The sequence below is a fragment of the Hippocampus bargibanti genome, linkage group LG05 (genome assembly GCF_051943395.1).
Source record: "Hippocampus bargibanti isolate YZ-2025 linkage group LG05, ASM5194339v1, whole genome shotgun sequence".
NCBI lineage: Eukaryota > Metazoa > Chordata > Actinopteri > Syngnathiformes > Syngnathidae > Hippocampus > Hippocampus bargibanti.
In genome coordinates, this window is record NC_142738.1 from 22,604,978 (window position 1) to 22,618,590 (window position 13,613).

A 13,613-nucleotide genomic window follows, 5' to 3' on the forward strand; every position below is an offset into this window, starting at 1 on the left:
CAGTAGATGAATGCATTCGAGTGTTTCCTGCTCCAAGCTCAGTCTTAAACTTGCGAGATCGCATGAAATATCGACCAGAAATGTCTGTCGTTATAAAACAACACAGGATTTCGGGCAAATATTTGTAATTCAGACATCAGGGTTTGTTTGTTTTTTCGCCTGAGAAATGTGTTGCTCTGTTGCCTGACTGCAACTTTTGAGGAACAAACCCAAAGGGCCTGACCTTATGTTTGTCCCCCTGGTTTGAACAATGTCAGGCTTTGTGCCAGATCTCACAGCACACCAGCCCTTGGATGTTCGGCACGCAATGCAAAAAAAAGCCTCTAGTCGTTGCCCCAACCCCCTCCCCCCACGATTGACCCTTTATGAACGGTAACCACTCAGCGGTGACTAAGTGACTCCCCCTATGTGCCGTGTTTTATAATGAAATTATTCAGGCATGCACAGGAAGTCCACTGCACTATGTAGCCTTGAAAGAATGCCAGTTATGTCAATCTACTCACACGTGGCGAGGGGGAGCGAGACTGAGTTAGTCACTTATCTAATGACAAAACATTGACATGTTAATTTAAATTTTTGTTTATTTGTGCCAATCATATTGTGAAGCTGGTTTTTATTCTCATAAAAATGGTTATCAAAATGATTATCCAAATAAACTGTCGCATTCTGTTGGGGGTTATAAAACGATCAAAGTTCAAGTCTTCAACATTAAAGGCAGTCTGTGTACACAGCTGGTTCCTGTTACATTTTCCTGATGGAGGACTCGCTGCGTGCATGTGTGTCCATGGAGATGATCCTCCCTCTGCTCCTCTGGAATGTTTGCTATGTGCACAAAAAGAGGAAGATCAGCTGAAGTACCTGCCGAGATCTGTGCTGGGACACGCTGTGCGCCTGAGGCTGCATGACCGTCGGAGCCTGTGGCTCTTTGTAAACACACACACACACACACACACACACACACACACACACACACATTCCTGTTTGAACGACTTTGTGAGGTCCGGGTAACTCCACATCAGGAGTGAGGACCACCCTTTCTGATAAGTTTAGAGAAGAACCAGTGTTATATTTGAACACTAGATGTCCCCCTAACTGCATTTCCCACTTCAACTTGTTTAAAAAACAAAGCAATAAGAAGTGGACTTGAGAGTGGAATCACTAGACAAGTGAGGTCCGAATGGGTAAATCCCGGGACCTCACTCATATAGTGAATTATGTTCGAAACATCGTTTTATTTATTTAATTTTTTTGTTTGGTTGATTCAGTTCAGTTTTCAAACCACTTTTTGTGTCAACTTTTACCTCTCATTATCACCTACAATTACACGGCAGACATTTTGTATTTTAATTGTGTGTATATATATACAGTAACGTCTCGTTATATCGATATTCAAGGGAGTCCGAAAAAATATCGATATAACCGGGACTATCGATATATCCGACCCTGTTTGCATGTAATTTTCTCCGTGCGTGCATAGAAATAGTATCGATATATATATATATAGAGAGAGAGAGAGAGAGAGAGAGAGAGAGAGAGAGAGAGAGAGAGAGAGAGAGAGAGAGAGAGAGAGAGAGAGAGAGAGAGAGAGAGAGAGAGAGAGAGAGACTGTTTAATGAATAACTTGATAGTTTTAACTTAAAATAAATGGAATTCCTTATTTATATGTTCATATCAATCGGAAGCTGGTCTGGTCGATTGCTGTATCATAACTACTTTGGTAAAGTGACTCATGCTTTTGCTCAATGAATTTCCATAACCAAATCAAATAAACTAAAACTTTATTTTAACATGATGTCAACATGAAATCTGTCCTGAAGCAAAACATTTTTAACAACAGTAAAAGGGAATATAATACAAAATTAAATACTCTTGTAAGAAACTAGAACATGTACTAAAGTGCATATTTGTGAAGAAAAAGGCATGCACATCAAAACAAATTTGTTGTATCATTAAAACTGAAGAACCCGAGAAGTGGATCTTCTTTTGAGTGTCACAATTTTGTTGTGGACAAAGTTCTTTATGTCTTTCCAGGATCTTTGAGCCAAAGTCTGCGGCTCTTTCTTAATGCAGTCAGTACACTGTTCTTTCCCAGGCACTTGATGCCCTTTTATCAGTCTCTTCATGTGTTTTTCCACAGCAGCCTTTTCTTCTTCACTCCACGGTCTCCTCAAATTTACTCTGGGAGACCCTAAATATGATGACAATTGCAATTTAATGATACTCACAAAGACCACTTGTGGCAGCATTACAGTGTGGATTATATACATAAAATAAATAGACTTACCTTTCTTTTTCTCTGACTTTGATTTTTCATGCTCTTTGGAAGCAATTTTTTTTCTTGGACTCAAATCTACAAAGAAAGGAGACATTGCTAATTTGACACTCATGGGCAAATACGGTGCATGCATTTTAACTTGTTAAATTATGGAGAAAAAAAAAATATTTCTGGATCCAAAATTAAAAGTTAGTGCGAACCAATACCTCAAGGTAAGACTAATAGCCAAAAAAAGCTTCCAGTTTACCATCTGAGTCAGAAGTTCTATTCCGTTTGCCATGACAGCGCTTTGCTCGTTTTTTTTGTCACGTCACCTTAAAGTAAAACAAGCAAAATGACACCTTGCACTTGTTATGGTGGGACAGGGAGCCATTTCAAAAGGAATCATTTGGAATTCTACAGGGATGCATCTGGGAAATTAAAAAAAGTGGCCCCCTTGTGTCTGAAAAGGGGTCAAAATCTAAAATTGATAGGGCCTGATTTAACTAGATTGCCAAAGTATACAAAACCATTTGAAATAAACCAAAGACATTTTCAATTTTCGGTTTACGAACGTTACATTTTTGAAACTTTTACCTTGGCATACGAACAGTCATATGCCAGTCTCAAAATGATTTTTTTTTTAAATATGATGACATTTCAGTGAATGCTTACCAGAAAAAGATAATTTAATGGTGTCAAGATTCTTTCCACTAAGTGTTCCAGTGCCTTGCTCCATTGCAAAAAGCAGCTTGCTGATTTTTGCAATTTGAAAAGTTTTATCAGTCTGTCTATAAAAATCTCGGTGCACTCTGATGTCGTGTCCCATGAACCTTGCGACTTGTTCCAATTCCTGTTCACTAAGCTCCAACAGCTGACACAGTGTCGCAACCTGTTTCCTCAGTTTGGTAGACCTTAGGAAATGAGGGTTTTCTGCGTTGCTTTCTTTCGCAAATTTGCTCAGACAGTCACATCCCCGGATATTTGTCATTGCACCTGGTCTTGCAAAAAGATAAGGATTCTCAGCAGGTATCCCTGCATCTTGTCGCCTTTGAATTAAAACGTTGATGGACTCCTACATTCTTTCTGTAAAAAACACTGGGACCTTTCTGCCCCTTTTGCCCCGGACTTCAATGCGAGTTAAGAGCTTGCTTAACTCTTTTTCCAATGGTGAAAGTGTTTCAAAAATGTCCTGATTGACTGGATTTGTGCTGGCATTTTGGTGGTCTCGAAAGTCAAACGTGATGCTTCCCCTTCACGCCGCTTGTTAAAAACAATCATTTGTGCCAGAACAGATTCATTCAATTTACGAAAAGCACCTAAACTCATCCCTTGGGTCAATTCGGCCTTTGCCTCCTCTTCAACCACTCTAAGGTGGTCCCTGAGTGTGATGACATCCTTGGTAAGAGGAATATCATCTTGTTTATTCCATCTTTTTTCATCTATTGTTTGATGAGCACTGACTGATACATGGTTTTTCCAGTTTTTTTTCGAGGAGTTCCAGAAATTTTTTTGCCTTTCTCTCTGCCAGGTCCTCCATCAGAGTCTGTCCAATAAGGACTTCCACTGCTCCTTTCAAACAAAATCCTAATTTAAGAGCTGTGGAGGATTTCCCATATTCATTTTCCCCTGGACTGAACGCAGTGAGTTTCTTTGCGACATTTATAACAGTGTTAAACTTTAAAGGCGTACACAAATCCTGCAGACCCGCGATGGTCTTATCCATTTTTTTAGCAATAAGCATGAACCGTCCCAATTCCCTCATTCGTTGCGCAATGTACTGGTGCTTGGACTTGACACGGCCATGTTTGGAATACAGTGATTCGCCATACTTGCAAATTAGGAAATCCTTTCGTATGTGAAACGATACAGGATCTTGTCTCATGTTATTGATAATTGTTTCACATCCCTCTGATGATGCGGCTGTTGGGAGGAGACTGGCAGCAATATTTTGGACCCTCTTTCCTTTCCTTCGCTTGTCGTCTTTGCATAGCTCTCTTGCTCTACAAATTGAATGATGTTTCCACAGACATTTTTTAAAAACAACCCATAACATGATGGGCAGGGCAAATAATCATCGGTGGAGGCGGCATCGGTTGGCTGCTTCCATGTGACAAGTTCCCCTTGTCCATCTTTTAGAACCGTGCTGTTATGTTTGAAGTCTCCCTTGTTCCGAAGCTGTTCCAATAGGGACTTTCTTTTTTTGGATCCTGATGGAAAGCTGAACGTGAAAGCAACTTCTTTAAATTCCATATGTTTCCTTTCTAAATGTCTTGCCATCTTCAAATTTGATTGGCCACAGTAGAAACAATAATGCCTTTTGTCCCAAACGCGTTTGCCTTCTTTTCTTGAACACGTTTTTATGGTTACAGATGGATCTTCTTTGCTCATCTTTTGTTTTTTTGTTTTTTCGTTGAACATAGGTTAATGGGTTACTTTGTTTTCTAATTGCAGACGCGACTCTACGCTGGTCTGCTCCATATGTCTGTTGACTTGTAGAGTCTTCATTGTATGTGTCATGACAGGGCATATTTTTTACCTTTGGAAGGGATATCTCTTCATCAACACTCGAATCAGTGGATGATGTATAGGTAGGTTTGTATTCCACATCTGATCCAGAATGACTGTCCAAGTCAGAAAAATCGCTCTCTTCAGTGGGATTGTCCATCTGTTATAAATATAAAAAAGTAAAAAGATCCGAAAATACCATTGCAAATAATACTACTAAGTAGTACTGATTTATGTTTATATGATGAGATAGGTCATAATGAGGACTGCCTGTGGGATAAAATATTAATCGTATATATTAACAAGTCCTCCATGGTAGTTAGTTGCCACTACACATTTAGCGAATTAGCTGCGTCACAATAAGAGACTGATTTCCAAGTATTCTGCAAACAAATAACAATGATGGCTGGTATGGATTGCGGAGGAAACAATTTTCCATGTGAGCTGTACTCAGGGCAATATTTTCATAGATTTATTAATCGGCAATTTCTGTATATAATTACAATATTTATTTTAACTCTTTCAGCGTATTATGTCTTGTTTTTAATTAAAGCGTATGTTCATTTCTGTCTGGCCAATAGAGTGCCACAACTGCAATTTATCATTAAAAAGATGCCAGAAAAGAACGAAAAGCTAAACAAACATATACTGTAGACTACACAGACTACACAGACTACAAGCCCTCTCCACAGACCTGTGAGAACTCCACCACTCTGCTGAATCAGCTGAACGACTTCTTCGCCCGCTTCGAGGCAGACAACAGCACTCCAGCACAGAAGACCGCACCACCTCCCGGCGAACAGGTGCTGACACTGTCCCAGGACAGCGTGAGGCGATCCCTCAGAGGGACCAACCCACGAAAAACCCCGGGTCCCGACGGCATTCCTGGCCGTGTTCTGAGAGACTGCGCTGTGGAGCTCACAGATGTCTTCACGGACATCTTCAACACATCTCTGAGCCAGGCTGTTGTGCCCACTTCCCTCAAAGCCACCACCATTATCCCGGTCCCTAAGAAGTCGTCCCCCACCTGCCACAATGACTACCGCCCGGTCGCACTCACTCCCATCCTCATGAAGTGCTTCGAGCGGCTAGTTATGAACCACATCAAGGCTGCCCTCCCCCCCAGCCATGACCCCTTCCAGTTTGCATATCGGCCCAACCGCTCGACCGATGATGCCATCTCCACTGCTCTCCACACAGCGCTCACCCAACTGGAGACCAGAAACTCCTACGTCAGAATGCTGTTCACCGACTTCAGCTCAGCATTCAACACAATCATCCCCCAATAGCTCACCGATAAACTGAGCAAACTGGGGATCAGCACCTCCCTGTGCAACTGGCTGCTGGACTTCCTGACGGGGAGACCACAGGCAGTCAGAGTTGGCGACAACACTTCCAGCACCATCACGCTGAACACAGGGCCCCCCAGGGGTGTGTGCTGAGCCCCCTCCTCTTCACTCTGCTCACGCACGACTGCTCACCATCATCACCCAGCTCCAACCTCTTCATAAAGTTTGTGGATGACACGACTGTGGTGGGGCTCATCAACAACGACGAGGAGACAGCCTACAGGGACGAGGTCAGCCGCCTGGCCACGTGGTGCAAGGACAACAATCTCCGTCTGAATGTGGAGAAGACGAAGGAGATTGTTGTGGACTTCAGGAGAGTGCGCCCCCAGCATGCTCCACTAACCATAGACGGTGCTGCAGTGGAGAGAGTGAGCAGCACCAAGTTCCTGGGAGTGCACATATCCGAAGACCTGTCCTGGAGCCACAACACGGCATCAATCACCAAGAGATCCCACCAGCGCATGTACTTCCTCCGCAAGCTTAAAAGGGTTGGAGCCCCGACCCCCATCATGACCTCCTTCTACCGCGGTACCATCGAGAGCATCCTGACCAGCTGTATCACCGTGTGGTACGGCGCCTGCACCATGTCCTGCCGTAAGACTCTGCAGCGCATCGTGAGGACAGCTGAGAAGATCATCGGTGTCTCTCTCCCCCCCCTTCAGGACATCTACAACACCCGCCTCACCCGCAGAGCCATCAGGATCGCTGGCGATCCCACACACCCCTCCCACAGCCTCTTCAGCCTGCTGCCATCGGGTAGGAGACTGCAGAGTCTCCGAGCCAAGACGAGCAGGCTCAAGGACAGTTTCTGCCACCAGGCAGTCCGGAGACTCAACTCCCTCCCAGCCCTGCCCAGCCTGCCCCTTCCCACTGCCACACTCACCGAACTCTGACTACACGCTACATGCTGTACGATCATCCTGAACTCTATTTTTTGTTATTTCTCATTAGACAAGACCTCACTTCAACCCTTTCTAGTTGTTTGTTTTTGCAATTACGACATTACGTCACTTTATGTACGTCACTTCCTCACTTTACATATGTCACTACCTCACTTTACATACGTCACTGCCTCACTTTCTAGACGACACTACCTCACTTTACATAAGGAAATTATAAGTATTGTCTGTTGTCAATTGTATGTCTTTTAGCCACGTTATAAGTGCCTTGCATGTCTTGCACGCTGGGTCCGAGAGGACATTAATTTCATTTGTGCTGTATGTCATGCATATTAGCACGTTTGACAATAAAGCTGACTTTGACTTTGACAATATGCATCTCACCTAATATAAGTTTTTTCAGCCTAAATGCAGAGCTTTTGTTGATCCATATAACCTTTGTGTTGATAAGGGGTCGCAATATAGTAATTTGTCCAAAGTACTTTGTGTTCTGGAAATTGATTTGTATTTTACGTTGTGTTTTTGCAACGTTACATTACATAGATGGTAAGACACTGTCTTTGGCTGTAACCACAGGCGCATATAGCCATGGAAGAAAATTTGACACCACCATGTTTTCTTTATGTTCATTTTCATTTTCATGTCTGGTGCTACAAAAAGTGTATTAAGTGAATCACTGAAATAAAAGATAGCATGGAATACTCAAATACACCATTTTTCACAGTAAAACGTCATAGCTATTGTTAAGAATGTATGGAGTGATTTTTGTTATTAGCAAAACTTTGAAATTCATCCAATAGTGCATGTGTTCAAGTATTTTGAATTGTTTTTGTTGTCGTTAATATTTTGGTCCAAGAAAACATTCCTTTACTGTATTAAGCATTTACAACAAGTAAAAAAACTTAGATACACAGTAGATACACATTAAATGGAAGTGTGCAACAAAATAGTAATACTGAAATGTACCTGAATTGCTGTGTTGACATCATCTTGCTGGGCCTAATGCAATAAAAGTAAATAGATTAATATTCAGGTGCTAAAGAAAAACAATGTCAGTTAACGGAACACAAACAAAATAAGAATGATGGTCACGTTCAAATTGATAGTGCATTTAATTTACACTAAACTATCAATTCCAATAAAAAGTGTGCGAAATTGTCCTGAAACATACCTGGGTAGTCATTTTCTTGATGTTATTCTCCAGGTCCTTATCCAAAATAATATAAGATATTTTGATAACCTAAAAAAATTCAGGTGGTGGGATTAAAAAAAGTCATCAGTACAGCTCAAATGGGTTATCATTTGAATTCAACGTGAATCATGTGATCTAACAAATAACGCTCCTTCACGTGGTATTTAAAAAAAACTCATAATACAAAGAAATCCTCTACACGTGACCAGGGGTGGTCAAAGTAAATAAATCAAATGTCATTTGGTATCACCGTAGCTGTGCTTTTGTTTTTATTGTGTGCCATTTGTTTTTTATCGTGCTTCCAAATTTGGCTGTGCGTTTTTTTCGCTTGTGCTACATTTATGTGTGACGTTTAAATTACGTTCTATTGGCTGGCCCGACGCGACAACGATTGGGACCAAATGGGCACTTCTGAAATACTGACCGGACTTAAGTTTCGATTTACGTTGCTACGTGCTTCTCACTCAATACGTATTACACTATTACTACATCAGTTACATCAGCTTCATTTTATTCTCTGCTCAATTAACATGACGACGCTTTCACTGTCATTCTGATAAAACACGAAAGTTCGAATCCTGTAGTAATTTCTTAGAATGACACATTTGTAAGAAAAATATTCAAAACTTGAATTCCTTACCTGATTTAATTCCGAAATCTTATTCGCTCACTGTTCACTTTTCCTTTGGGCTGATGGGCTGGTTGTGCGCTCGCAGTTTATTAAATTGATGAACACGCACTGTCAGTGTCCTGGGCGAGGGGGGAGGGCTGCAAAACTTTGTTCATGCGCAGTGCGCATGGCGTCCTGGAGCCTGAGCGCTCTTAATTGCTTGATCAAAGTGTGGGCGCCATCCTGCAGAAAGTCTCAGAGCAACTAATACGTGGGGGAGGGGTATGCAGAGTCACTCTGTCTAACAGTGAAGGTTTACTCAACTCAACTCAACTTTGATTGAGGTCTATTGTATTTCAAGGCTAAGAATGATACATTTTGAGCAAGATTGTGTTTTAATTAAACTGTATGAACTCCAATCACACATACCTCTAACATAAATACAGCAAATAAAACTATATGTATTAAACTAACACGAAAAAGAATAATTATTCTTAGAGAAGCATAATTATCAAACGCTGATATGGGGGTGTTATGAAACACAATTATTTACTTATTTAATGCCATTCATAAGATATACATAGTAGTTAGTTTCATAGTTTCAATGTCCAAGGCAAAATAAAACAATAGACTTTTTTTGTATGTGCAGTTTTATGGCGGATGGGAATTGCAGACAGTCACACAGTTGAACCGAAGGTTTTACAGTGTGAAAATAGGCCTCACATTCATGACCAATGGTAAAAATAATTATCAAAATTGACACAGCTTTTCTTAAAGCATTTTGACCCATCCACTGCAATGTGAGCAAGCAGCTGTTCATATCCCAAAAATCATGTCTATTTGATGAACAGTACTTTGTTTTAACTGCCAGAGAGCCAGATGTATAGAGAGCAGGAACATTCTCTGATTTGACGTGTCACCATCCTCATGTCATTTCTCCACTGCGAGACGAATAAAGGTACATTCAATCCAATCCAATGTTATCTCTTCGACCAACACACCAAAACAAGCTTCACAAGATGTACAGCAAAATAAGTTACATTGCAGAGTTTGAATAAGTTTCGTAATGCATCCAACGACAAGGATGACAGAGGACAGTTCTACTGCTGTCTCTCTCCTCGATAAAAACCAAGGAAAGCGGGAATCATCAGCCGCAGAGGGGACAAGGATGGTGAGATAAAATGGTCATGCAACATCACCACACCAAAGTCAAGGCAGAATATCATCTTCTGTTGTGACCAAAATTACACCTGATGTTCTTCAATCAGCATTTCAGCTGTCCATGTCCTCACCAATAGAAAAGATTCTCCAGGAAAAGACAAATTTGGAGGGGAAGCATGTATTTCAAGAGAAATTGAAGCCATTGGATCAGACTGACTTGCATGCATACCTTGGAATTCAGTTATTAGCCAGAGTGCACAGGTCATGGGGAGAAGCAACTGAATGTCTGTGGGATGAAGAGTATGTAAAGCCAATCTTTCAAGAAACAATGTCTCAAAAGAAATTCCACACATCTCATGTGATCTGATTTGACAACTTTCAGACAGCACTTGCTCAATAAACCTGGCAAATATGCCATGAAAATGTGGGCAGCCTATGATGTAAAATGTAGTTATGCATGGAATATGCAAGTCTATCCTGGAAGACTACCTGGAGGAGCATCTGAGAAGAATCAGAGGACGCATGTGGTACTGAAGATGAATGAAAGACTGCAAAGTCTGAAGATGAATGGTAGTGAAGATGAATGAAAGACTGCAAAGTCATTATATCACGTGACAAATTCAATTTACCGCCATGTGTAGATAAACTTCAGGAGAACTTCCCAGTAAATTTCTGAAGCTGTGGGGATGATCTCTCCTCAGTATTTGTCAGGTGTGGTGCGTGATAGAAGGGTTTCAGCTAGGATGAAAGGAAAGGTGTATAAAACCGTGGTGACAGTGGCACTGAAGAAAAGAAAGGAAGCAGAGATGAAGATGTTGAGGTTTTCTTTGGGAGTGACCAGGTTGGATAGGATCAGGAATGAGTACATTAGAGGGACACGCCATATTAGAGGCTTTGGAGAGAAAGTCAGAGAGGCCAGACTGAGATGGTTTGGACATGTCCAGAGGAGAGATACAGTGATTATATCGGGAGGAGGATGCTGAGCCTTGAACTGCCAGGCAGGAGACCGAGAGGAAGACCAAAGAGGAGGTTTCTGGATGTTGTCAAAGAGGACATGAAGATAGCTGGTGTGAGAGAAGACGATGCACAAAACTGGGTTAGATGGAGGACACCGATTTGCTGTGGCGTCCCCTGAAGGAAAAAGCCCAAAGGAAAAGAAGAGGATAGAAAATATGTTGTTTCTTTTCAAGTATATTTACAAGATCTCAGATGCAGTTGTTGCTGATGTCAACTATTATTTGACTGTAGAAATACAGGTAAAAATGACCCACAACATAATCAACACATTTTTTCAACTTAATATCATGGTTTAAAAACTCACATGAAAAAAAAAATTATTCTTAGAGCAGCATAATTATCCAACGCTAAGATGGAAGTGCAATGAAAATATTTATTTATAAAATGCAATTCATAAGATACAGTTTCAATGTCCAAAGCAGTGACTGTTTTTTTAGCTTGTTGGCAGTCTGCTCATTGATTTCTAAACGAGTGGGGGATGGGAATTAGAGACAGACACAGTTGCAGAAAGTGGGCGGGAGTGGGGGAGGGGAAGACAGTAAGGTTAGAGCGTGAGAACAGACCTCAACTGATGATCAAAATTGCCACAGCTTTTTTTAAACTTTGATTGAGGTCTGTTTTGAAGGGGGGTATGATAAATTGTGTTCAATATCAACTTTTAATAACTAGTAACAACAATGTCACATAGCACTGCATCTGCCGTATTCTTTATGGCATGAACACATTCACATTTGGCATGAACACATTCACAAATGCTCACCTCTACTCTTTGTCTCGTTTCAACTACTCTTTCTTTAATCAACACATTTTTTCAACATAATATCATGGTTTAAAAACTCACATGAAAATTTATAATTATTCTTGACAATTCATAAGATGTATGAACCCATACTGCTGTTCACAAATGCTCACCTCTACTCTTTGGCTAGTTTCAACTACTATTTCGGCATTGCAATAGAGTGCAGAATCTTTTTTTTCTTCATCCGCGCTGCGTAGGCGGGGAGACGCGCACAGTCTCTGTGTCACTAATTAAGTGGGGGAGGGGTAGTGCAACAGTCACCAAGTCTCACTGAGAATTCTCCCACGGTATTTTTTCAACTTTGATTGAGGTATATTTTAAGGCTGAGAACGATACGTTTTGAGCAACATCGTGTTTTAATTAAACTATATGAACTCCAATGTCACATACCTCTAACATAGGTACAGCAAATAAAACTATATGTATTAAACTAACATGGAAAATTATAATTGGTCCTTAAGTGCCACTGAAGAAAAGACAGGAAGCAGAGCTGGAGGTAGCAGAACTGAAGATGTTGAGGTTTTCTTTGGGAGTGAACAGGTTGGATAGGATCAGGAATGAGATTATCAGAGGGACAAGCCATATTAGAGGCCTTGGAGAGAATGTCAGAAAGGCCAGACTGAGATGGTTTGGACTGTAGAAATACAGGTAAAAATGACCCACAACATAATCTACACATTTTTTCAACTTAATATCATGGTTTAAAAACTCACATGAAAATGTATAATTATTCTTAGAGCAGCATAATTATCCAACGCTAAGATGGAAGTGCAATGAAAATATTTATTTATAAGATGCAATTCATAAGATACAGTTTCAATGTCCAAAGCAGTGACTGTTTTTAGCTTGTTGGCAGTCTGCTCATTGATTTCTAAACGAGTGGGGGATGGGAATTAGAGACAGACACAGTTGCAGAAAGTGGGCGGGAGTGGCGTAGGGGAAGACAGTAAGGTTAGAGCGTGAGAACAGACCTCAACTGATGATCAAAATTGCCACAGCTTTTTTTAAACTTTGATTGAGGTCTGTTTTGAAGGGGGGTATGATAAATTGTGTTCAATATCAACTTTTAATAACTCGTAACAACAATGTCACATAGCACTGCATCTGCCGTACTCGTTTTTGGCATGAACCCATACTGCTGTTCACAAATGCTCACCTCTACTCTTTGGCTAGTTTCAACTACTCTTTCAAATTGCTCGGCACCATGGCGCTGTTGGATTGGATTTGCCTTTATTAGTCTCACAGTGGAGAAATTTACATTTCACAGCAGCAAAGTGATGAAAGGAATGAAAGTAGAAAAACAACATACATGAGCTGCTGGAAAGGCAGCTTCTCGCCACGCAACAGGCATAATGGAGAAGGTGTTGTCTCATTGCCGATCAAAATAAATCCATACGAAAGATAGCTTTCACTATGTTGCCTTAAGGTCATCGTCTTTGCTTTATTTTCCCCAACACTAATACTAGGGCCTTCATCCGGGTCAGAATCTTGTACACAACCCAATTCGGAGTTTGCAGTTGCCCTTTTTACTCCTAACTCCTTTAACTCCTTGACTGTCACCACGACCTCTCACATGCATCATTAAGTTTCTCGGAGGAACGAGACGATCGGCTACATGTTGCCACATGGACAAATATTTAATTACCCCCCTAGTGTTTACAGCATGGACACTGGACAATGACAATGATTGCAGAAAATGATTAATATGTGTTTTATGTCTGTGTAAGCGCGCGGCCCGGTAGTCGAGTGGTTAGCACACCGGCTTCACAGTGCAGAGGTCGCCGGTTCGCGTCCCGGTCCGGCCTCCCTGTGTGGAGTTTGCAT

The 13,613-nt window shown here is 41.2% G+C and overlaps 1 long non-coding RNA gene across 1 annotated transcript; it reads right to left on the reverse strand.

Annotated features, from left to right (window-relative positions):
* Nucleotides 1-1,489: 1,489 nt before the first annotated feature.
* LOC148898236 (uncharacterized) lies at nucleotides 1,490-13,510 on the reverse strand. The gene is made up of 5 exons (XR_016115067.1): nucleotides 8,843-13,510; nucleotides 8,182-8,250; nucleotides 7,977-8,009; nucleotides 2,285-4,922; nucleotides 1,490-2,188 (listed from the first exon to the last, which is right to left on the reverse strand). It is a non-coding gene; the product is annotated as an uncharacterized LOC148898236 (long non-coding RNA).
* Between the last annotated feature and the right edge of the window lie 103 nt (nucleotides 13,511-13,613).